The sequence below is a fragment of the Falco cherrug genome, chromosome 6, assembly GCF_023634085.1.
Source record: "Falco cherrug isolate bFalChe1 chromosome 6, bFalChe1.pri, whole genome shotgun sequence".
Lineage (NCBI taxonomy): Eukaryota > Metazoa > Chordata > Aves > Falconiformes > Falconidae > Falco > Falco cherrug.
This window is the reverse complement of record NC_073702.1, coordinates 88089770-88112366: the sequence shown is the minus strand read 5'-3', so window position 1 is coordinate 88112366 and position 22597 is coordinate 88089770. Positions and strand designations below refer to the sequence as shown.

Sequence of the window (22597 nt, the reverse complement as noted above, 5' to 3'; positions counted from 1 at the left end):
TTTTCTTTCTTTTTCCACTGCACCAATTTTTCCAGATTGCCACGTGGAAAGGACAAATTTTGGCTAAAGAGGCTAAGACCAAGCCTGTAGCTGATGCTCTGCAAGCTTTCTGGAAAAGTTACCAGAATACAAACGACATTTTGTGGATGGAAAGGAATGAAAAAAAAAAAAAGGGGGGGGGGGGGGGAGGTGTTTACAAGAGATCAAGGCTAAAAAAGTGTATGTTCAAAAACTACAAAATAGAAACCAAACAATTTCAAACTGGGAAAAAAGTATACATGGTTAGAAATTGCCCTATGAAAGAGAAACAATGTCAACATTGACAATTTTATTTTGCAATTTAATTATACCTCCATTTGTCTTTGGTGAGTGTGTACGAGAGAGCACGTCAGTGGCATGAGAAGCTCCTTCAGCAACAGCAAAACATAATAAATAAATTTAATTGCTAGTGATAATAATTAGACATTTCTGTGAAAAACAGTTCCCAGAACTAATAAAAACTATTGAGAAAAATAAATGTAATGGGTACTACAGGGAAATCCATTTAGATGCATTCCGAGAGATAAATAATGTAAAACTGATGAGGGTTTTTGATTATTTTTTACTTTTTGGAAAAACCCCTCCTACGGTTCCTTAGGAGAAGCCTATACCGCGACTCGTACAAATGGGTTCTGCCCATCACTGTAGTAGCAAAGTAGTACCACAGCACTAATGACAATAACAATTAACGATATATAATAAGCACCACGCAACCTGTCAATCTCAGAAGGCTGCAGCAACCCCACGGCACCCAACAAAGCCCAGTGTGAAGAAACAAGCGTGGCTCTTCCTACCAACAGCCTTCACCTGGTAAAATACATCTCAGGGTTAGCACAGGGAGACCAGAGGTTTAACTCTTCCCTGGAGGAGGTGATGGTTTCCCAGTACCTCTCCTCTCCACCCAGCTATTTCTTAGGCCAGGGTAGGAAGAAAAACACGGATGAAAAATGCCCCACTGCGGTGGGCACGACGGATGTGAGGTGGCAGGGGTATCGCCTCCCCTCCGTGCTTTATGGTGCACCATTTGCCTAGCAAGGGAGCGAGGAGGGCAGCCGGGAATCTTTCACTCCCCTCGGGGAGCGCTTACCAAGGGTTTGGGAGCACGGCACTATTTGCTGGATGGATGGACGGGTGCCGTTCAGTGTCTGCAACGCTTGTTAGAAAGCACCAAGTCGCTGCTGACACAGGTTGGGAAGGCGGTCAATAGCGGCAAGGCAGGGATGCACAAAGGAAACAGGAAGCCAGGGGAAGCCCAAAAGGATAAATTTGGGTAAACAGAAGTAGGGAAGAGTGACAGAGGGGGAGGACTCCCTCCCGGAAAGAAATGGCTCCAGAAGGAACATGGCAGGATGGTGGCTGCTCAGCTACACATTAGCTCTGTAGCTGGTAAGGGTAACTTCAGTCCTTGGGATATGTAAACAGGGGGATATAGCCTAGAAGCCTGAGGTAATATTATCTTTGTCCGTGGCACTGGTGTGACCACTAATGGAAGAGCGAATGCGGTCCTGATGCCTATGTTTCAAGAGGCTGTTGATAAATTAGAGAGAAGAGCCAAGGGAATGGCTAAAGGACTAGAAAACACTGGGAGGATTAGAAAACAATTGTGAGAGGCTCAAGAAGCTCAGACTGTTTAGCTTAATAAAGAAAAGGTTAAGGAGTGACTTGACCACAGTATACAAGAACCTTCACAGGAAACAGAAATTTGATGGAGAGCTCTTCAGTTGAACAAAGACATACGTAAAACAAGATCTAACGCCTGGAGGTCGAAGCTAGACAAATTCACACCAGAAATTAAGGGGAATTTTTTAACGGTGAGAGCACTCAGCAATGGGAGCAGTTTGCTGAAGACTGGGATGGCTTTGCTGTCATGGTATTTTAACAGCAGCTTTGGAAGGTCTGCTGAAAGACATAGCGACAACCTTCAAGGAGTCCTGTGGTCTTTCCTAGGCAGAAAGGCAAATTAGATAATGGCACTGCTTCTTTCTGCCTTTAGCATCCAACAATTTATAATCTATGCGTTATGTCTAAACATTCATAGCTGTCTTCACTGATGTGTAACGGTGTGCCTGCTATTGAACCACCCCCACCCCCACCCCCCCCCACTTTTGGTCTGTTCATACTCTTAAACTGTTAGCAGGGAATACGGAACACGGCACTCAGACGATACACGTGATGCTCAAAACTTTTTAATACACTTGTTTCTTTCAGATCAAGCCTGGTTTGACAATGCCAAACACAATGACCTGAATTTTTTAGAACTTTACAGTGCAAGCACAGAAGTCCAGCAACTCGTTCCACCTCTCCCTTTTAGAAGGATGATGATGCCCAAATTTCACTTTTTTAATCTGAGCATAGAGCTTGTCAGCAATTAATCCTGCTGTCCTCAGAGGGTCCTGCAGGAAAGCCCAGTGGGTATAAAGAAACAGGGTGTTTTTGAACAGAGTTTGCAAATGTGCCATTGCAAACTTAAAAAGCGAACTCTCCAACATGCATAACTGTGTGATCAGTGCTGACCTACTCTCAAACCTGCTCTCCATAAATTCATTAAAATACGAGTCTAACGAGCAAAATGAATGCATTCTTCTACCAAGGCTTTGATAACATTCCTGAGAGTATGCCTTTCATTTTTACCTCTCCATCCATCCCTGCAATGCTTCGCACGCACAATTACTGCGGACTGGTTTCTTGTCGAATCCACACGGTTCGAAGATAGTGCCCCTTTGAAAGTTAAAGCTAGGATGAGCAGTGCAAGGGGCTGATCAATCCTTTGGTCCCAAACATTTGTCAAATGGGATTTAATGAAAGAGGAGTGTCCTCGCTAACATGCTAAATCCAGCCTGTAATCCCCAGTATAACAAGAAAACAAAGACGTTTCCATCCCCTCTTATATCAGGAATAGAAATGGGATGATGGAATGATGTGAACATAAAATAATTGTACACACAGAAGCTTATGCAAAAAGGCTTTGTTCGGAAGTGCTGGAAAGCCACTCACCCCGAAACAATGGGGCAAATTAGCATGCATCCAGCCCAAGGGTGCAAGCGGCGCACACACGCACTCCCGGTGACGGATGCTTAGCTCTTGCTGGGAGGTCACCACTAGGAATCTTTCTTGAGAAGGCAGCATGTCAGATTTCAGACACTTTCCCTACAAATGGGCTTTTGCAGCTCAAAGGAGGTGGTGGGGGGGAGCTTTTCGATCCAGATAATAAAGTCCATTTACATGAAAAGATGCCGCTTTCAATGACATGATTAATTTCGGAAATACCTGGCATCTGAATGAAGCAAAGACTTCAAGAGATGACTGATGATGAGAAAAGATAATTAGGCAAATGTCAAGAGTCAGTGTTTTGATTGGTGACTGAGAGGCTGGTCTGACTAGGTTATCGTATACTCATTCCAGATGGAAATGAAAGGTCTTTGTAGGGAGAGCAGGGCGATCCGTTCATGGTTAAACATAAACTCTGTTTAAGCCCAGGTTTCTCCTTGGCTTTCCTCCTGGGAAGCCCTCCTACCCCAGCAAGCGCTCTACCTGCATGGTACTGGAGCAAGCTTGCCCCGTTTGAACCTTATCTGAATTATCTTGTTTTAAACCCGAACAATTTATCTTGCATTTCATTACTGGAAGGCTAGGGTGGTCTTAGCCTTTCCAAAACATCCCAGGCCATCCTCTCCCCAGCTCTCCAAAGCTGGAAGATAACACAGCCATTTTGCAGAGAGGGCAAAAGACAGCCCCGTTCCCAAATGTGCTGAAATACCTCTCCTCAGCATCTCACCGAACGCCCAGGGTAGCCACAGCCATTAAATGCTGGTGCCCTCCACAGGGCAGATAAAAACCTGAGGAGGACGCGGGGACCCCGAGGTGGTGTACCCTGACAGGATCGCCCCGGTGAGATTGACGGATTATCTCCCCTTCAGAAAAGGAGGCATTCACAAGGCCTTCTCCCTAATCCATCACGGTGCTCCAGCAAGCGCTCCCCATCACTTGCCCCTTCTCCATGCACGCTGCTTTTGATTTGTGGGATACGCTGGCTTTGTGCAGGAGCATTTAATCCTCAGCAGGAAAACCGCTGATGCTCAGAGACTTCACTGGCTTTCCCAACCGGTTTTCAGAGGCACTCAAAGCACCGCTTGCTTCATCTCTCTATTGTTGGGGTGCAGACCAGACATCAAGCCTGGTCCGTCACCTACTGAGCCAGCTGCTGGCAAAGACCTCCTTGGCGAGGGCAGGCTTGAAAGAGCAGCCGACGAGGCAACAGTCTGATAAGTCATACCTAATTTGGCCAGCCATCCAACGCTGAGGCTGCTATTAGTTAATCTTCATATAATTTGTTAAAGTAGGCTTTATGAAGTACTGGAAATAATTGTCTCCCTCCCCCCTTCTGAATCCCGTGGCCGTGCACGGTTAGGGGTTTAATAACAGACTGTATCGCGCAGTCAGAAACGGCGAAGGTTTTATAGCAGTGCATTAGCCAGAGGTGGATAACCTATCTCTAGAGGCTTGATTGACTGGAAACATATTCTTAGCCTGCTTAAAACTGCTTAACGTGTGTCACGGAGGTCCCCCAAAATAAAACGTTCAGTGTATTTAGTGAAACTCTACACCCTAAGTACATGTAAGGGCACTGTAAGATACTAATTAGGTTGTAACATAAAACACCGTAAAAAGCAAAGCATGACATAGAAAAAAAAATGTTTAAGCTCTGGCCAGCTCTTTCATGTTAGAGAAATACATTAAAAATATATTCACAGCAAATATACTGGGGCTTTGAATAAATCTGTTCCTTAGAGTAGCCCATAGCTGGAAAGTACAGATATTGCTCATTACCGAGAAGTTTCTACTTAACGTTGTCCTCAGATATTAGAAACTACCCTTATTTACTTTTCCTTAAAAAAAAAATAAATAAATCTGCTATCGCTAAGACCAGCAAATGATCATTACGATGACACTGGTTAAAATATGTATGCCCAGCTTTTTTCCCCTCAATCTTTTTCCCAGGAAGGATGAGGAGAAGGGTGATACCAGATGGAAATACTGATTCTGCATGATAGCATATAAAACCTACATCATCGTCGTTTTGGAAGGGTAACATACCTCGGAATTTTCCCCCTGCAATCTAAAATTAAAAGTACTGTTCAAACACCTTCTGCTGAAACACTAGCAGGAAGTTGGTTATTTAAGGTGGAAGTCTTCACGGCTATCTCATCTCTCTCATTCACGAACTACAAAAGCAATGTATAATGTCTTTTTTTAGCATCTATAAATTCTGAGATTTTCAGTATTTTGTATTTTAAGCATTAGTTGCCAGTCAAAAGATCTCCTGCGTACTTAGGCATGTTTCTTCTGTTATCTAGTGCCACTCAGCCATACCACATTTAATAAATTAGAAACACTACCTCCTTAATAATGTGGGAATTAGTGCAATTTTGAAACATTTAAGAATATAATTATTAACTATTAACAAAAAACGTGTGTGATGTAAGGAAGTAGAAATGGGTGCTGTCAAGCTTAAATTTAAATTTAGCAAACAAAATTAAGCATACATATATAGTTGTCTAGAAAGAAAATCTAGGTGAGATTGATCCCGATGCCTTTATAAACATCTGTAATGTTACATACACATGTATATAAATATATAAATATATATATATAAAATTTACATTGTACAAAAGTAACTGTTTAGATTCAAATATTATCATTCCACTACCAAAAGCTACCTTCTGAAAAGGCCTTGCCATTGTTGCACATTACTGCAAGGAATGAAGTGCTAATTTAATAAATATGTCGCTAGCTGTGTTCAAACTAAACACCCTTAATGTATGTTTGTTGTTGTATGTGCATAAGTTTACAGATTGCAAACCCCCTTACTAGGAAACAAGCTGCATTTTATCAATGCATATATTCTTCTTGGGATTTTATGGTTCTGCTTTAATGTGGACGGTCACTTTCCCTCCTTTGTTTGGAAAGGTACAGTTTCTATTTCTTCCCAGATTTAGCATTTCCCTTGAAGGTTTTTGTGATTAACAATATAATATTTTTATTGAGTTATTTCACACACAAATGACTGGGCCCGAAGGGTATTCTAGGTTTACAAGATTTTACTAATAACTATGCTCCCCTTTGTATTAAAGCTGCTAATTAGTGCTTTTAAACAGCTCAACATTTAATTCTTTGAAGGCACCATATCAAGGGCTGATATAAAACTGTTTATGTAGAAGGATATATAAAATAAGAAGGTGTTAAACCCAACACAAATTGAGTGGCAGGGGGTTCCCTAAAGTGCTAATTTTATGTTTGTTTTCGTCTCATTTAAAGTTAAGATGTCTGCATTATAACAGTGATGTGTAACATGCTTTACATACAGATTAAGCAAAATGTGTCAATTTATGAGCCTTATTTGCCTGGAGAGGTAGCCACCAGTAGTTTCATCAGTGATTTTACGCATGTCTGTATACATATATATGTGTGCACGTGTGTTTTCGGATGTGGGGGTACAAAAGTGCGTGTTGTGTATACATAGACGTGTGAGTGCCCATACACACACAAACACATTTTTATGTCCATATTAGCTAGTCTCTGTATGTCCCTGTAATTCAGTGATTACAGAAAACGCAAAATGAATTAATTATGTGAGCCTGCTCATTTTAAAAAATTTAAATATTTCATTTCATTTAAATATACTGTGAGATTTTAAAGCCACGTTTTGTTTAATTGGTGTTGCTAAACTGAACCGATTTATACACACTGAGGATATTAGATGGCTCTAATCGAGAAATAAATGACTTGTGAGCTACATTTTACCCTTCTTTTCTCCAAGTTAATCTTCAAAACGTCCCAGAAATTCATTAAAAACATGGGAATTTTCACTCAAAGTGCTGAATGAAAATTGAAAAACTGCTTCTCAGAAAACTAAAGATGAAAATTTCCATTTTTCATCAAAGCCGTTGTTCATACAACTACAATTTTGAGCACTGCACCGAACAAGATTTTAAAAATAACCTTGTGAAGTGAATTTCCAAGTCTCATAAGGAACCGTGAATTAAGTGAAAGTCTCAACTATCCATCTTTGGCTGACCCCACCTCACCCCCTGAGAGCACCACCGCTGTGCTCCATGCTCTGCAACCACTTGTGGAGGGGTGGCAATTGTTTTCTGATATATCCCTATATATGTCTATAAGACGACACAGCTTCGTGCAGACACGAGAGACCAGATCCTGGAAGCGGAAGAGCTCAGTGCAGAATCCCACCCGAGCTACATGGTCCTGGTGAAATTAATCAGTTTACAGGTCCTGAGCTAGTACAGGTGTACTCATTTCAGGGTTCATGTGCAAAACTGATGAGAATTTATTTATGCAACCTAGCGGCTGTGCATAATTATGTGCTAAATGTAATTTACATCGTACCAAAAGTGTCTGGTGCAAACATTAAGATGGAGAATGGCGCTAAGGTAAAGCCGCAAGAGGGGGTAAAAAAATAAGGAGAACTATCTATCAGGTAGGATAACAAATACATTAATGTCATCTCTTTAATGCTGTAACTTATTGCAAAGAAACGGAGGTTAAGAACTAAATATCCACCCTTTGCATTGAACAGTAAACTTTTTTTGAGAGCTCCCTTCTTAAACGACATTCAGTTCTGTCTTTTCACTTTCAATAGGCAAGTATGAGACATCAGCATCTGGCTACCCTGGCCAATGTACAAATGCAGGCTAAAAATAGACTTTCCCCATAGATATCAGTCTAAGTAAACTGCCTGTTCATGGAAAGATGATAATGTAAGAAGAATATAAGCAACTGCATCTTTGTGGCATTGTTACTTCAAGAATAGTGCTTCAGCACTATGTTATGTTTATTTGGGCAAGCATTTTTCTCTTTTGTAGGATGAATCACTTATTTTGCAACCAATACTACAAACGTTTTGGTCTGTTTATTTTATATGTACGTACGAAGGCAGTGGGTGGAAATGAACTGGCTAAAGTCAAGATTTTCTTAGCATGATCTTGAGTAAAATCCAGAGTGGCTTTTTCAAAGTCTATTTCAAAAGGCCCATTAAAGCTTTACCTCATTCCCGAAGTATATGATCTGCTGGCACTGTCAAAGCAGAGGTAGTAATGCTGTCCCCACAGCTTCGGGAGCTAGCACCAGCATTTGCATCTGATTTATGCACCTCACCACATGCTGAAGTACCTAGAAAGACATGGATATTGTTTTGTGTTCAAAATTTAAGGTGAAATTACATATATGATACTTTACAGTTGCCACAGCATTAGAACCTAAAATCCACAGATCTCTCATTTTCATGGTCTTTGTTTCCCTACTCCTCAAGTCAGCCTCCCCTGGAGAGCCTCTGGGAGCAAGAAAAATTGGAAAGTTGCCCTGACTCTCATTGTGCCCTGACACATGTGTTGGTATGCTTCAGAGCAGCCTAGAGGCAGCTTCGAAAAATAACATCTGGCAGTTTGCCTCCAAGACTTGAATTTATCCTACCAAACTTGAGGCACACACACTGAGGCATCTTTGGTGGGAGCCCATCACTTTGTTTCCTCTCTAGGCAAGAAAGAAAGGCAGACACATCCAAAACGGGCACCCCCGAGGCACACGTGACTTGGTTTTCTTTCTAAATTAATCCCATAAAAGAAAGAAGAAACGCAGTTACGATGTGAACGCTGGACTGAATAGAAATGGGAGAGCAGCTCTGCCACTTCTCCTTGTTGTACCTTGGGAAGCATAGCCATTAACCCACTGGCATAAGCGCTTCTACAACAGATCGACGGGCGCCACTACCTTTTACTGTACAGTGTCAAAGAGCTGTCTGCAGCCGAACATTCAGAAAAGTCCATAACTGTCTGTCTCTGTATGGTCTAAGTCATTTATATTATCATGAGATGCACCAGCTTCTCCTTTGCTTCTGTGTGAACTTACCGTACTGAAGAGTTGCCTTGTACTACCGCATGACAGCCCAATTCCTAATAAATCCCACCTGACTGAAATGAATTAGGTCTGGGAATATGCGTTCCAGATTATTAACCAGCACCTTTGCAAGTAACTTACCATCCACATTTATTAAAGATATTGGGTGATAATTTGTGCAGTGTTCTGGATCTCTCTCTGGTCTAAGAATTATGGTAATTAGTGCTCAGAGAGAGGATGTCACTCGTATGTTTCTCAGGGTGCAGAGAATAGCATATCATTACACTCCTTTTAGATTTGAGATGGATCGCTCTAGGGCTGTTCCTATTTTTTAACCTTGGCCAGCTGCGCCTGGACAGAGGCTTTGAGCAGGTCGGGGACCTGCGCCCCACCTCCACCGTGGGGGACAGCGGGCTGCTTGCGCTGACCCGGCCCCTCGCTTCCAGCTGCAAAGGAGAGCAAAGATCTCTTGGACTGGGTTTCAACTTCAGCAGGCATCTGCCCCAGAGGAAACACCAGGTTTGATGAATGGCATGGAATAAAAGGTACCTGCATCGTCTGTGCGCAGTGCCGGGTGGGACCCGATGGTCCTTCTGAGGGCTGTGCGAGGCCACTCGAGGAGGAAGGATCAGTGAGAAGCTCTGCCGGAGGCTGGCACAGGAACGGGGCTGGTGCCACAGAGTCGCCGCTCTAAAAAGCCTTCTAAAATGGCAGGCGGTAATAAACCACCTTCTTCAGTAATAAACCACCTTCTTCGGAGACATCAGAAAGCAGGTCTTCAAATTCTAGGAGATAATTCAAGAAAGAAGAAAATGATAAACTCCCCCAGGAACTGAAATAGTAAATACATTCCATAAATGGACTTTCACTGCCCAAAGTCCTTGGAAGCGCACCTGTGGTGGTGCCAAGCAATCAGTCTGTCCCAATTACCCAAACTACCAATAATACTAAGGGCTTACTAATAACACGTGCATCTCAGAGTTCCAAGAGACTTTAGCCATGTCCTTCACTGATGTTACACCAATCCCGCAATGTTATCTGAAAATCTCTGGCCGTTAAGATTCCTCTGCCGGAACATGATGTCTTCATACCACTTTCCTGGAAGAGAAAGTAATATATGTTGCCACATCTTCATTTCTATGTGCACTCATGCAGACACACAAAGGACTGTGATAACAGTACCGTCAACTCTGTTTTCTTCACCCCTCTGTAAAACTTTTCCTTGCCTTATTTCATAGCTAGTCGTTAAACAGTGCAATAATTTCCATGGTGCTGTTTTGGGGGATGAAAAAAAATAATCAACTTTTCCCTTCAACAACATACTCCTGCTTGACTTTCATCAAAGAGTTAAACAGCCAAGGGCTTTTAGCATCTCATTTCACTTACACACACAGGCCATTATAACCTGCATAAACAAGGATGACAAGTTGAGATTAATGAAGGTCCCAAAGTGACAGAACAATTTAATTGTCAGAAATCATAGGAGGTGAACTTTGCCAGTGTATTTATATAAGGCTGCCATAGTCTAAAAACTTCCCTAATTGATTATGACCAATAAGTAATAACACTGGAAGCAGTTTTCTGGTATACAAATAAGAAATGACCCAAAACAGTTAATAGCGGTATTAAGATGCGCAATATAAGAATATTAGACTGATAAAATAAATGACCAATAACGCTCTGCAAATAATTGCAGTGTTTGCACTTAAAAGTAGAGCAGAGCAAACCGCAGCTCTGACGAAAGTCAGATGAAATGGTCTGGCTTTAGAAAAACAACTTGCAACCACCAGGCAGTGAGCCTTACAGTGATATCACAGCAGCAGGATCCACATGGATCTGAAGTGCAATGCTGTTTGCTGTTCTCTCTCCCCTGCCTTACTTTAAGAAACTTCTAAACTTTTTTTTTTTTAAAAAAAACTCTCTTAAAATTATGGTGCCTTTTTGTTCAAGAGGAATAAAACCAGTGCCATGTAAGCAAGCACACGTACACATGCAAATATCTGATACTAATTAAGGGGGGGCAAGCCATGCAAAGTATCACTTTTAACCTTTGACAGAGTCACCAGGTAACTCAAAGCTCAAAAATAAAACCCGCAGCTCTTTGTCTTTTTGAATTCCACGTGCTCATTCAGTTGTTGCCTAAATGAGACAATTGCCTTTGGAACTCGCCACCCCAACTGGAAGCCTGTTCAACCTGTTCCCTGGCCTTTCTATGATCGTATCTCCTCATTTTTCACTTCCACATACCCTGTCTTATGTTCCACTTACATCTTCTAGTCAGGCTTCTCCAATGATCCCAAGCAAATCTTCAAACTAATTTGAATGATAACTCTTAGAGAGCTGGAATAACCTCTTTTATGTTTTTCTTCTTTTTTTTTTTTTTTTCCTTCTGTTTTTTTTCGGAAGGTAAGTAACTAACTGTGCTGGCAGTATTCCCTCTTCTAAATATAAAGAATATCTTTTCATTCCAGTAATATTTTACTTAAATGGCTGCCAGGGATGGCTGTATAATTGATCCTGCCTTTGAGCAGGAGAACAGAATACATGGCCTATGGATTTCCTTCCAGTCTTACATTTCAATGATTCTCTAATGATAAAGGAAAAAGGCCGCACTTAATGCATTTCACTCGTACCACCTCATAACTGTCCCTCCACACGGCTAAATCAGACTCCTTGCACCATCTTGCCCTCTTAGTTACAACGGCACGTGTCAGCTTGGCTATTCCAAACCTCTCCCAGTACGCCAGCCCAACGGGATGGGATGCTGCGGACCAAGGGCTGCCTCCGTATACATGCACTGCTCCCATTAGATCAAAGGGAAAGGTAAATATAGCTGAGGGAGAAATTGTCTCCATATGTCACACGCAGCCTAACTGGTGTTTTATAAAATGATACTTACTGTCACCAGCAATCTGTGAAAACACTCCTGATTTCCACGGGATCTTCCCCTTGCTACTCTTTTCAAAACCTTAGAAATAAGTTAGATTCTTTTCACAGGAATTTCTGCAAGCAGAAAGTCTACGCTTACTTTTCAGCAAGAGCTGGAAAACCTCAGTCCCAAATGCATTACATGCTTTTGGAGTTCAGAAAGAAAGCGCCCACATTTCAATTTAGATTAGTTAGACACATCTTGATAAAAGCTGAGGTCTGACTAACCTTCCTCAGTGCCGCTTTGAGCAGGGCATACGCAGCATTAAGGGCAAACTCCTTCCTCTCCAGTTTAGCTTCTCCTTGATGAATACATTATCTGCAGGATTTTTAGCAGAGATTTTTTTTTGGGGGGGGTTGAAAATGGCCGGACAAATACTTTGTGTAAACCTCTTTCAGACAGCAGATAACTTATAGCTGCTGCTCGGCTGATGGATTTTGAGAAATGAATATTCGAAATTCATGGCATCTTGGCTGATCCCTGATGTATTTTAATTCTTTGATCAGATAAATGTAATTGCTTCAAAAAAAAAAAAAAGTGTCTTGAAGGACTGGGAAAATGAATTCAAAATGTGCTTTCAGAATCAGTTAAGGTTATTTACAGAGAGGCTGGGCTTCTACAACCTTTTTCCCCGTAAAATCTGTCGTGTGTTTATTTACAGAAGGGAAGGGAAAGGAGCACAGATCTAAACACCAAAGGGTTAACCAAATGTACTTTTTTGGGGGAAGGCTCAGGTCACGCCACTCTTGAGCCAAGGTACGCTTTCAAGACTTTTATCATCATTAAAATCCTCACTGATAACAAAACCAGAGCTCCTTAACCTTCTTACGTCACCTCCCGCTGGAAGGTCGGGAGCCCAGCTCGTAACAGGGTTGGGAAGGACACGCCGCAAACATCATGGTTTGGCTCCGGCACTTGTACTTGATAAGTCCAAAACAGCCCGCTTTGACAGCCCCTTTATATGCAAGCTTGAAAAATAACCTATTTAGCATTCCCCAGCCCCAGCACATGATTTCACTGGGAAACTATGCAAAAGATACTTTGGAAATAAATATGCACAAGAAATTACAACTCCGTCTGAATGACCCCCTACCTTGGAATGTCTAGAACTGTGAGAATTATAAAGTCAGGAAATATGTACAGGCCTAGTGCCTCGAAAAGTTACTATTCCTTATTAGGAATCTGCACAGACATGGAAGCAGGAGTTGTATAAACTAAAAGGAAGATTTTTTTCCTGTCGCTTACATGCCTAGTCCTTGACCTATCCCATTTATAGTTTCCTTTAAGATACTATGCATTGCAAGTTCATTTGTTTCCTAGTAGTCCTCCAGCAGTGATCTTCGGACCCAGCCAGCACTGCAGACGGAGCAGGGCTATGTAAGCAGAAGCTTGAGATTTATACGCCTGTAAAATCACAGGTATTCATTTATATCACTGCTAACAATTTTGAGCTCTGACTCCACAATTTCCAGGTAAAAGGTGTCCTTACTCTCTGTCTGAAAATCTTAAATGCAGACATATAAGAACTGTTTAGTCTGCTTTACTATAAATAGGAGGTAATATGTTATTTCAAACAAAAAGCATACCATAAACTACGCACTTAATTTTGACAGATTGTGCTTTCCTATATATGGCGTGGTCCTGCTGTGCTTTCATGGATCAAACTCCCATTGACTTCAGCTGTGTCTCCTAACAGTGCAATTCCAAATATTGCCTTTTGCTATACTTCCCACCTTTGGGGTTTTTTCCTAATCCTTTTCTCCACATGAAAGTACAGTATCCTGCAATATCCAATTGTAGGCTTGCACAGGCAACACAAAAGCCTCTCAAGAGCTGAAAAATGCTTGCAAGAAGAAATCCTCTCCATTCCCTTTCCTCTCCCCCCACCATTCCAATGACACGATTAGACGATCCTCCAAATTAGGGAGAACATCACTGCTGCAGATCACCCCCAAAATCTGCAAATGAAAAACAACTGCTTCTCCACTGGGGATAACGGGATAACCCTCCGGCCAACATTCTGCTCTGCACCCCCCCAGTTTGCAGTTGAATTGCATGGTGTGTTTATTCTTCTAGTGAACAGGCCCATTATATGACTTAAAAGTGCTAGTGTACACAGCCCTGACATGTCCATTACATCCACACACACTGATACGTAGATTACAGAGAAGTTCAGGTTACCCAATTAAGAATTTGAGCTGCATGTTGGAAACCAAGAAGCAGGAGGGAGCTCTGGATGGAGTATTTCACTTTGCACGCTGATAAAGACACCGTCTGTCTACAGAGTGTTGATCCACCGGGTCCAAACAGCGGCAATCAGGAGAGAGGGACTGAAGAGAAAACTCCAAGCCCAAATATAAAGCCAAAATGCTGGCTCCTAGGTCAGCCTCTGAGAACTGGAAAAATGAGACTGAAAAGAGGCGATGTGGCTTGTCCTCCTGCCAGTGCAGAAGTGCAGCCTGCAGGATGGGTGCAGGGAGAAGCAACCACAGGGGCGCTGGGCATGCCCAGGGCAGCCCGCCTTGTCCCTGCATCCCACAGCCGCTTCACATCCTGCCTCCTCGCTTGCACCGGGACTCACGCCTTTGGCCAAACAGCCCACGTAGCCAGCGACACAAATACCAAGTTAAAATCCAACCCCAGCCCTCACAAACCAACCCTGCTGTACCAGGCATCTGGCCCAGCCAGCGCTTACTCCCTCAGCACTTCCCAGCTCGGGGCTGGGGCGGATTTTGCCATGTGAGCCTTTCGGATTTGAGCCTACCATTGGTTATCAGGGACCGTCAGCTTTAATGAAAATAAACTAAAAATACTGCAAGAGGTTTTCTGAGCCTTTCATTAAGCTGAAAACCTAGGTGTTGCAACTGCCAACGATGTCGAGTGACTTAGACCTGGAAGACTGAAAAAACCCCTCCGTGGGCAGGGGGGGCAGGGCTGTTGTCTTCGATGTGGCTCTTGCAAGGGGCCTGAGCTCCAGCTACGCATGCTGTGGGCCGGCACGATCGCTGCGTGGGAATGAATAACTCATGTGCTATGGGGCAGCCGCGCATGCTCCCGCTGCTTTGAGACTTCTTTTTTCCCTGGTAAGGTGCGTGTCATGAATCATTTCAGGTTACCAGGAGATCCTCCGCTGACTTCAATGGGAACAGAACTGAACCTTAAGCAGTTGTCAAGGAGGACACTGATAAAGGCAGCTCTAGCCGCTTCCATTTTATTTAAAGATGTTGTTACGTGCTTTGACAGTTCAGCCCTGCACATTTAAACATTCGGTTACTGTAGCTTTAGTGAAAGTGATTCTCTCTAGCAATACAAATCTCTGGTTACCAAACATTTACTTTATGCTTTCAAAAAGATAATCTAACAACATCCAGAGTTTTCTGTTTCCAAATAAAATGAATTCACGATATCCCCTCGTGTTATTGTTACGGACTGTACAGCTAAATTTAACTCCTTTATCTCATGCTGATCTTTCAAATAAAGTTCATTATTATATCAGGTATGTTCACAGTTAGCAATGATTGTTTAATATTAAACACCCTTTGCCAATAAAGCTCCATATATAATTGACTGTTACAATCTCGGTTACAGCTGTTCCAATAACAAAAGCTATAATTAAAATCACATTCGGCTTTCTGAGATAACCACTCTGGCCTCACTCGCACAGAAAGCAGTACCTTGGAACTGTCCTGAAGACCAGAGCGAGACCATTGCTCCAAGAACGCCCCCATCCGTGGAAGACTGCAGAAGCTGGTCCTCTTCTCCTTTGGGAAGGAGGGGGCTGAAATTTTGGTGTTTTCAGGCATATTACTAGCTGGTCATATCCTGTAGAAGTCCAGATGACCTTTTGAACAGTCAGACTTAGCCAAAAAACTTATAGCACTTTAACTTTCTACAATGTTTTCCTAACAAAATATAACATTTTTCCTAATACCAATATAGTTGAGCTTCGTATATTTGAACTGTGAAACTTGCCCTCTGATAGTCTCTCCTCTACTTCTTTCCCGTCTAGCTCAAACTTGAAAAATCTTGAGGGAAAATCGATTTATACATATTTGAGTTCAGAGTAGACAATGGTATTCTTTTCCTGAGATAAAAGTAATAGAATCTTCCTTGCTTATGACTCTCAAAATGCCTGCCAAAGAGTTCACCTTGCTTGGACATCACGTGCCACATGAAGACTTAATATGCCACGACTACGAACACTGAGATTAGATGCTAAGAATTGCAGTGGTTTAAAACAGCAGATCAGTGAATTTTGAAGTTAACTTTGTGGCCTGCATTTTTTTTGCACCACGTAAGAAGCAAACAATAATCTAAACTGTGGATTGGCTTAACAGGATAAAGCAGAAAGACATGCCCATCCTTACCCACCGAAGCACAGGTAACTCCTACAGTTGCTGCCCTGTAGAGGCAGGAAAGCACGGCTTCAGCAGAAATCTGGCCCTGTTGTTCCCCAAACCTGTAACCATCCAACCCTGCACGACAAGGGACACACACTCTCCCTGGAATGGGAACAAGCTCATTCCCTTCTGAACTACCATTGTTCCCACCGTTGATATAGGTGCAACTGTATGTTACTCTTTTATGTGAAGTAGGTCATAATATCTCCGTTTGCTCTTAAGGAACTGTATATCTGCATATTTATAACAGCTAGAACTGCTGCCCCATGGAAGAGACTAACGGTCCCACCCCGGGCAGCCAGCCTGCCTTGTGGCGGATTAGGTGGAGACCTGTAAGCAGTGACACAGAGAGAGCTGACCTTGCTCCGGACCTACCACCATTTCCTCAAAACATTGTCAGGTACACACTCCACAACCCCAAATTTAACTTAACCATAAGCAGCATAAAGAAATCACACAGAGCGCTCTGCTCCGCTCCTCCATTTGTCTTCCCCCTCCAAATATTCAGTTTAAAGAACTGAGATCCCAATACCAGTAGGAACAGGCAACTACCACAGCACAAACTGAAGGGTTCTGCCCTGGAAATCTAACCTTACAACAAACTATTCTGACCAAAATTTGGCAGAATCAGATGTGTGGAGTAGGCTCTTATCTTGACTCTTAGCATCTTACTGTAGCATCACCTAGTTTATTAACATTACAAAGGACCAGCAGTTCAACTCTTCTTTCTTTAAGTAAAGCAAACACACTACGGGTTTTAAAGGATAGAAATAAACATAATTAAGTGAGAAAAGGAAATTAATAAAGTTCCTACCAGAAGACTAGCTTCACCAGGACTTCAGCTACAGGCCAGATTTTCAGCCAGTGCCCAGCAGTGTTATTCCAGGCACTTCAACCACACTTCTCTAGTTCACACCCTCAGAAGAGCTCAGCCCTTGCCCATGAGCATGCAATTATGGCTAGGCAGCCTTGACCACTGGAGGGTTTCTTCATTGCTGGGTCATCCTGAAATATGCCAGGAAAAGATCTGTGGCATCTGAGTTGTCCCCTTTTCTCCTCTTCATCCAGTCCCAGTCCCACTGTGGCTGGCTGAAGCTTTCTTTGCTCTTCGTTCACCCACCTAGCCCCTGCCTTGTAGGGTGGATTGGGGAGGCTGTGTCAGCGGTGCTCAGCATAAATGAGATGTTGCCAGTTTTTGAACAGACTCTGAACTCATCTGAATTGCTCCACACCGGGTGCAGTGATTTAGGAAAGCCGTGCCAATGTGCAGAGCTATTTTGCAATCATGCCTTTATGTTCAAGTGAGCAAAAAACTCTGCTTCCGAGCTTCCTCATGTTTGAAATTTATACCCAAAATCTGCATGAGAAAATGGTTTGGTGTTTCCATACAGAAATAAACGCAATTTGTTTTTATGAGGGTAATGTACCAGGCTAAATAAAAATAATCTTCCACAGCACTTCAGAGTGAAAATGAATTTGGGGTAATTCCAAACAGTAACCTACTGAGTACTGACCTACAGAGGACAAGTAAACCCGTCCTTGCACTGCTCCTTGGTACACTTATGCAGGACAGTATTAGGTCTGGAAGCACCCTTCTCATTGCATCATTACAAAGGGCTTTACAAAGCAGCTCTGCTATCACGACGAGTTCAGTGCTTCTGTTGTCATGCATTATTTTCTGAATAGGTAACAAGCGCCAGGACACAAGGAATTGGCCTCAAGTTGCACCAGGGGAGGTTTAGGTTGGATATTAGGAAAAAATTCTTCACTGAAAGGGTGGTCAAGCGTTGGAACAGGCTGCCCAGGGAGGTGGTGGAGTCACCATCCCTGGAGGTGTCTAAAAACACCTAGACGTGGTACTTAGGACATGGTTTAGTGGTGGGCTTGGCAGTCCTGGGTTAACGGTTGGACCTGATGATCTCACAGGTCTTTTCCAACCTAAATGATTCTATGATTCTATGAATACGCACAAGAAAAGGCATCTCTTGGACCTGGGACATCAAAATGGAAACAAGTTTCACACCTGGTCGCTCAGGTTTCCCACAAATGTCTGCGGTGAGTCTTTAACTTCATCTGGTCAGCTCTCAGAGCCCGGCAGAGCATCTTTATTCAGCAGCAGGTCTGAGCCCCTCACCTGCCACAATAATGGACCCACCTCTCTCCCCCCAGCCCCCCATCTAAGAAGCGAACACACATGATGTATGTTTTAATGTAATACAGGGCTCCCCTCGTTGCATCTCATTCATTCGACAGCTTCTCCTATCTGGCACCAAAGCCCGATTAAATATTAATATGGGGTGGGTCTTATTATTTCCTGACTTCCAAGAATCCACTGGTAAATTGAGATCTAGCTGCTAAAAATTTCTGACACAACATAATTTGTATTGAACCCTCTTTCCATGCCAGAGTGCCAGTGTTAATAAATCAGGCTGTTCACATTGAATAAATCTATTTAAATACTTATAAAATATTAAAGATGCATTTGGGAAAAGCCTCTAAGGTGATTGTTGCACCTATGCACCTCACAGTAACTAATTTATTAAAGAGTTTGCAAACCTGGGAAGGAAGGGAAAAGAAAAATGGTTTCATAATCCAAGAGCAGAAGCCAATTTTTCAGCTCAGATGATGAAAGGAAGCATGCATTTCTAATCAAAAAGACAGATACGCCTTTTCTCTCCCACCATTCCCTCAACAGCAAAGTGCCTTTTCATCATCAACAACACTCCATTCCTAATGTCTGCTGAGGCCTTTCTGCACCTTCTCCATACACTAGTAATGTACACACAGCATCCCTTTGAAACAAGAGCCCATTAGCTGTGGCAGACTACCTTTTCACATGAAGTCCTTCCGTTGGTAGTCATCAGCAGAGTGCTAAATCATCCCAACCGGGCATGCTCGTATCATGGCAGTGGAATAAACAGATATTTAGAGCCACAGGATGAAAACTGCGTTTCTACCTTTCTTGAAGGTTTGTTGGTTCTTTGTTTTTGGGTTTTTTTAAATTGGTTTTTTTGTTTGTTTGCCTTTTTTTTTTTTTTTTTTTTTTTTTTTTAGGAAAGGTCATAAACTACCCAGGGAACATCTACCTCTCTTCTCTCACCCCCTTTCCTCCTCCCTTAAACCCAGAATTTTTTAACAAATCCACTTTTGCTTACACCCAGGTCATCTGTAATTTTAGACCTTCAACCAGCCAGTCCCCTTTAAAGATTACATAGTAAATGCAACCATAAATTTGCCCCACAATAAGAAACGAGTTTGAGCATGCCCTGCAAGAGGGATTTATGTGATTGTTTTCCTTCCAGTGGGCGTGGTGGAGGGATATAGAAACTGTCAGCGACAGCAGCAAGCGGGGTGATACTTCACAATAGCTACCTGAGTAATGCAAGAGAGATTAAGCCTAAATTGAGGACTGCCATTTCAGAGGACAATTAATTTTCAGGCTGTCGTAAAAGCTCTGTTGACATTTCTCAGCTGAGATTTTGCTTCTCAGTAAGAGTTTAAAGAGCTTTGTTCAATACAGGCAGTGCTGCTGCTGCTGTTTTTGGGGCTAAGTCTAGGGGGTGGGTCCCCCGAGAAAAGCTTATTTCTCTGAAATAAGATCGCAAGAAATCTTTGGTATATTTTGTTAATGCTGACTTCTAGATCTTCACCTGAGAGCCCACCTCGGATTCTCAACAGCTGTTTTACCGTAAGTGCATTATTGGGTACCCTAATGCAGTTGGGCAGACCAAAACTGAAGCAACCCAACTATTAGCAGCTGCCTCTCACCACATTTGGGCAAGGGTCTGCTCGTGAGACCCTTTTGCTCGCCCCTTTTAACCCCAGCAAGCATCTAGGAGCACAACGGGCTACACCAAGGAATGGGAAATCCACTGATCTCCGGCTATGCCGTATGCGGGTAACATGCTTTTCTGCATGCTCAAGTCATCCTCCAAGTCAGCAACTATTTAACCGCAAGAGATGAGAGATGAGTTCCAGGTCCAGAAAGAGAAATCCTGGCCCCTGCCTGGCAATAATGCCGGAATTGCCTCTTGCTTTAGTGACAAGAATATCCCATTCAAGCTCACTACAACAGACTGGCATCCCCTAGAACTATTAGCCCAGTGCAGCATGGGGCAATGTTTTTCCAGGAGGGTGCCTAAAAGGAGGTGCCTAAGTGAGCTACTGGGCAATGGAGAGAGCCCAGAGACAAGGAATGAGTGAGCCAAACTCTGGAAAAGGTCTTGGGCTACAACGAGGCCACCACGAACCTCCAGATCACGGCACCCAGCCGTAAGCATCCCTGTTGGAAGTTGCTGGCCTTGCCACTGGGTCCAATTTATTACCAGTGACAAATTGCCTGTCAAGAGGCAGTGCTTTGTCTGAATATACAAATGTTTGTGTACAGAGATGGAAAGACGAAAGGGTTAATTATCTAACAAACTCAGGCAGAAGGGGAAAAAAGTTTCAAGCTCAGGGAGGTTATCATTGCCTTTTGCGCAGGCTGGTTTTAATCACTTTCTTGTACCTCTCCCTGACTTCATTTATCAAGCCTTCACATAAAAGTTGCAAAGTGAGGTTATTCAGCGGATACCTCCATTCATCTCGGATGATTGACCAGGGTGGTTTGCAGTACAAACCAACCTGGGTGATGGCATTCCTCTTGTTTTCATTGCACAGCCTGCTTTCATTTTATGCTGTAATTGTATTTTCACAAAACCATAACCAAGCAGGCTGCAGATCCCAGGTTCCAGATTTATTTACAAACAGCCCTGACCAGCCCCCTCCACCTCCTCCTGTTATCTGCTTTATGCTGCTTTGGATCTTACCGCCAGGAGTCTGGGGTGGATTAGCACAAGATAGGAACTAGATCCAAAGGGGACCTAATCAACCCGTGCTTCCACCCCTGCTCCTCCTCCTCAGCTTCCATCCAAACATTTCATGAGAACTGGTACCTGATATTAAATACCTGTTTGTGACTTTGCAGGAGGGTGTCGACCTCGGGCAGGTAACAGAAGTGCTGGTCTTACTCGACAGAAAGAGGTAAGCTGCTCCACCAGGCAACTCAGGAGATGTAAGTGAAGAGGCCACGTCTCTCCAGAGGCTGTTCAGAGACCTGAGGACCATCATCTCTGCATCCCCACCAGAGGGGCCATTCAGGTGAACGGGGCAAATTACAGACACTCTTACTACTCAGGGTGAGTATGTATGGGTGAAGAGAAAGAAGAGAGCGAATAGTTTAACCATCTTTGTATTAATGTAAGTAAGACCGAGCTGGAATTTCATCCGCCGGTAAGGCTTCAGAACTGATCACGAGGCAAAATGTGATAAAAACCTTTTTCCTGCCTTCTGTGGAAGTAAAACCACCGGAATCTGGATTCCGCTGATTACTAAACAGCTGATTCACATATAATGTAAGGGGTTATTTTGTGCAGCTCAGGAACTTCAGCTGGGGTAAATCAGCATATTGATGGCTCCGAGTCAGCTCACACCACTCCATTTCAAAACTTGATGCCATTTTTTCAGTGTACGTCCTTTGGGAAATGGACACTGAGTGAGAAAAGCCCAGCCAGTGATTATGAAGTGTTCCTGTTGGCATTGTTAATCTGCAGTCACTTTCCAGGCAAAAAACCTTTTAGATAAAGTAGCGTTTCCATCCAAACAACCTGGACCAGCTTAGGTGGGGAAGGGCGACGGGGCAGAATAGCCGACCAAGTCTTTGTTCTATTTAAAGCATTCCAATAAGACTTCAACCACGGAGTATGGCAAGAGAACTGATCACAGGGGAAAATGCAATTAAAATACCTTCCTGCATTTTGCAGCCACAAAATCATTGGCAAATCTCTGTAATCTGGCTTTGCTGAAGTGGAGGGCATGAGTCAATGCACCAGGAAAGAGTTTTAGCTAAGTACTTTTCAAGTTAATAACCTTGCTCAGGGACAGTTCAGAGCCTTTTATACTTTCCCTCACAGAAACTGGGATCCACAAGTGATTTTTCTTACTGTCCCTTGCTTCCACTGCAGTGCTGAAACCTTCATGAGACTCAGTTCAGTGACTGGGTACGCCAGTTCAGGTGCAGCAGACAGGCAAAGTGAAGCTTCAGGTTGATAAGAGATTCCGTCACCTTTTTTTTTTTTTTAACCTTTAGGTTTGTTTCTGTCCCTTAATAGAAGACTGTTTTTGTAGATTACAAATTAACTTTGAGCAAGACCAGCAAGCACAGCCACCCAGCCTGAAGCAAGAAGAGCCTTCAGGAGGGTGTTTGTAGACTGCCCTTAGAAGGGCTCCCTGGACACAGAAAGGCAGTTCGTTAGCAGTGGCCTGTATATCACCGCTGCTA

The 22597-nt window shown here is 43.0% G+C and overlaps 1 long non-coding RNA gene across 1 annotated transcript in view; it reads right to left on the bottom strand.

Moving 5' to 3' along the window:
- LOC114015833 (uncharacterized) overlaps window positions 1-22597 on the bottom strand; it is a 75812-nt gene that overhangs the window by 38997 nt on the left and 14218 nt on the right. The window contains exons 3-7 of the long non-coding RNA XR_008732915.1: window positions 15553-15700; window positions 14060-14208; window positions 9909-10047; window positions 9499-9734; window positions 8101-8226 (exon numbers count right to left, since the gene is read on the bottom strand). This is a non-coding gene — a long non-coding RNA (uncharacterized LOC114015833). The remainder of the gene's footprint in view (window positions 1-8100; window positions 8227-9498; window positions 9735-9908; window positions 10048-14059; window positions 14209-15552; window positions 15701-22597) is intronic.